This window comes from Macaca mulatta, chromosome 4, assembly GCF_049350105.2.
Source record: "Macaca mulatta isolate MMU2019108-1 chromosome 4, T2T-MMU8v2.0, whole genome shotgun sequence".
Taxonomy (NCBI): Eukaryota; Metazoa; Chordata; class Mammalia; order Primates; family Cercopithecidae; genus Macaca; species Macaca mulatta.
The window spans coordinates 76,224,624-76,227,716 of record NC_133409.1 but is presented as its reverse complement, the minus strand read 5'-3'; the positions used below and the strand labels follow the sequence as shown (position 1 = coordinate 76,227,716).

General features: G+C 36.2%; 1 pseudogene; it reads left to right on the top strand.

The window, feature by feature from the left end:
- Positions 1-222: 222 nt before the first annotated feature.
- LOC700729 (very-long-chain 3-oxoacyl-CoA reductase pseudogene) lies at positions 223-1,434 on the top strand (annotated as a pseudogene).
- Positions 1,435-3,093: the final 1,659 nt, after the last annotated feature.

Here is a 3,093-nt window from a genome sequence, read left to right as displayed (position 1 = left end):
ACAGGCGTGAACCACCGCGCCCGGCCTATACCCGCTTTTATCTTATAAATACTTCCCGTCTATTTTCTTTGGGTTTAATTTGCTCATCTTATTCTAGATTCTTAAGATAAAAACTTAGATTAATTTTAAACTTTTTTTTCTTTTCTAATACAAGTATTTAAAACTATAAATTTTCCTCTAAGGACCACCTTACCTGCATCCCACACATTTTCATATGTTGTATCTTTATTATCAGAGTTTAAAGTATTTTCTAATTTTCTTCTTAGATTTCTTCTCGTGATGTTTGCTTTTATCCATGGTTTATTTAGAAGAACTAGTTGTTTAGATTCACGAAGTTAGTGAGTCCTAGTGGAAAGCCATGGAGAGCGCTCTCCCCGCCGCCAGCTTCCTGTACTGGGTTGGCACGGGCATTGTGGCCTACCTAGCCCTGCACATCTGCTACTCGCTCTTCAAGGCCCTCTGGGTCTGGGGAGTGGGGAACAAGGTGGAGGTCGGCCCAGGGCTCGGAGAATGGACAGTTGTCACAGGTAGTACTGATGGAATTGGAAAATCGTATGCAGAAGAGTTAGCAAAGTGTGGAGTTAGCAAAGTGTGGTTGTCCTTATCAGCAGATTACAGGATAAACTTGACCAGGTTTCCAGGGAAATCAAAGAAAAATTCAAAGTGGAGACAAGAACCATTGCTGTTGACTTTGCATCAGAAGATATTTATGATAAAATTAAAACAGGCTTGGCTGGTCTTGAAATTGGTGTCTTAGTGAACAATGTGGGAATGTCATATGAGTATCCCAAATACTTTTCGGACATTCCTGACTTGGACAATATGATCAAGAAAATGATACATATTAATATTCTTTCTGTTTGTAAGATGACACGATTGGTACCCCGGCATGATGGAAAGATCTAAAGGGGCGATTCTGAACCTCTCAGCTGGCAGAGGCATGTTCCCCATCCCACTGTTGACCATCTGTTCTGCAACCAAGACTTGTGTTGATTTCTTCTCTCAGTTCCTCCATGGGGACTATAGAAGCAAGGGCATCTTTGTACAGAGTGTCCTGCCATACTTTGTAGCTACAAAACTGGCTAAAATCTGAAAGCCAACTTTGAATAAACCTTCTTTGGAGATATTTTGAATCTGCAATTAAAACAGTAGGCCTGCAATCCCAAACCAATGGATACCTGATCCATGCTCTTATGGGCTTGATAATCTCAATCCTGCCTTCTTGGATTTATTTTAAAATAACCATGGCTACGAACAAGTCTACACGGGCTCGCTATCTGAAGAAAACCAAGAAGAACTAAGCATTGATAACTACATTATAACTTGGCCAGATGCTCCAGCCTATGCAAACTTACTGCAAGGCACCTTACTGATCTTGAAAATCTGAAGTCATTTCAAATAGTTATTAACATGACTAAATGTTATCTTAATTAAGAGGAAAACAGAAGTTGCTTTTAGGTGTTTCTGACATATATTCTGGATACTACCAGAGGTAATTTTGAAGTTTAATATAAACGCTCATTTCAAATGAATATAGAACTAATATTGTCAAGAATAGCTAATAGGAAGGAATACTATTATAGCAAATCACAGAATGAAAGACCCAGACATAAAACTCAGCAGTTTTTATCTGCTCCAAAATGCCATTGATCATTATTCCTGTATTTTCTCTGAAACTGATTATTAAAAGTTATGTCCAGCTACTCTTTTGTTTTTGACACTTTGAAGAAATGGAGATTAATTGATTTGATTTGTTTATAAGCAGACACACTGCAATTTACAAAGGTATCTTTAAGGTTTTATAAAATTATGTTCCAGTTTGTACATTTATATGGAATCATTCTTTATCAAGGGTAGCTAATGACATAAAACTAATTGTGAAATATGGAGTTATTTCTGACACATGAAATTCACTAAACTGTGCTTTTTTGTGATGCATATTTCTTCTCAGTTTAAATGTATGTAAATATCAAAGCTATATGGTATGATTTATAAAGATAAATGGGTCAAAGTGTATATTGAGACTGGCAGCCATCTATGATACCACTGAAACCCTAACCCAGAAAAGTGGCCTGCTTGGACACCCAGCCTTCTTTGTTTCTGCATTGAACCAATATTGCTCACACATGTGACACAGACTAGTCCTATAAAAGTAATGACATCATAGAAATAGCATTATAACTTTTAAACTGATACTCTATAGGTAGATACTAATATAATTAGTTTTAATAAAACATGCTGTAACCATGGTATACAACAAAAGTACATTTCTTTGGTGATTGAAATTAAGGCCATATTTACACTGACTTAATATAAGACTGACTTTTATCCTGCTTCATAACTTATATAGGGAACTCACCAAGAAAGAATTCAATACTGTGAAATATGCCACAAGAAGATTGGCTTTTGCCAAATTTGTGGTTCCTAAGTTCTGAGTTTTAAGCATCAGTAGATTTGCATTAAAAAAAAATTGGGGCCTCAGTTTCTGGCTTTTAATTTTGCCAGTTAAGGACATAAAACAAAAACAAACAAAACAAATAACCATCTGCTTTCAGCATCATTATGTAAAAGAAAACATATTTTAGCCCCTAAAATTAGGAATAATATAATCTAAGAATAAAGGTTGTCATTTAAATGGAATAAATATAGCTTTATGAAAAAAAGAGTAAGTTGTTTAATTTCCACATATAGCTATTCATTTCTGACTTAATTATTTTGTGATCAGAGAATCTGTAAGATATTAATCCTTTTGTTTATTATTTAGTTTAGTTTGTTTGTTTATTTATTTATTTATTTTTGAGACAGGGTCTCACTCTATTACCCGGACTGAAGTGCAGTGACATGATCACAGTTCACTGCAGTCTTGAATCCCTGGGCTCAAGAGATCCTCCTGCCTCCACCTTCAGAGTAGCTGGGACAACAGGCACGCACCACCATGCTTGGCTAATTTTTTTTTTTTTTTTTTTTTGGTAGACATAAGGTCTTTATGTTACCCAAGCTGGTCTCAAATGCCTGGGCTCAAGCGATCCGCCTGTCTTAGCCTCCCAAGTGCTGGGATTACAGTCATAGAGCCACTGCCTGGCTCTATGTTTA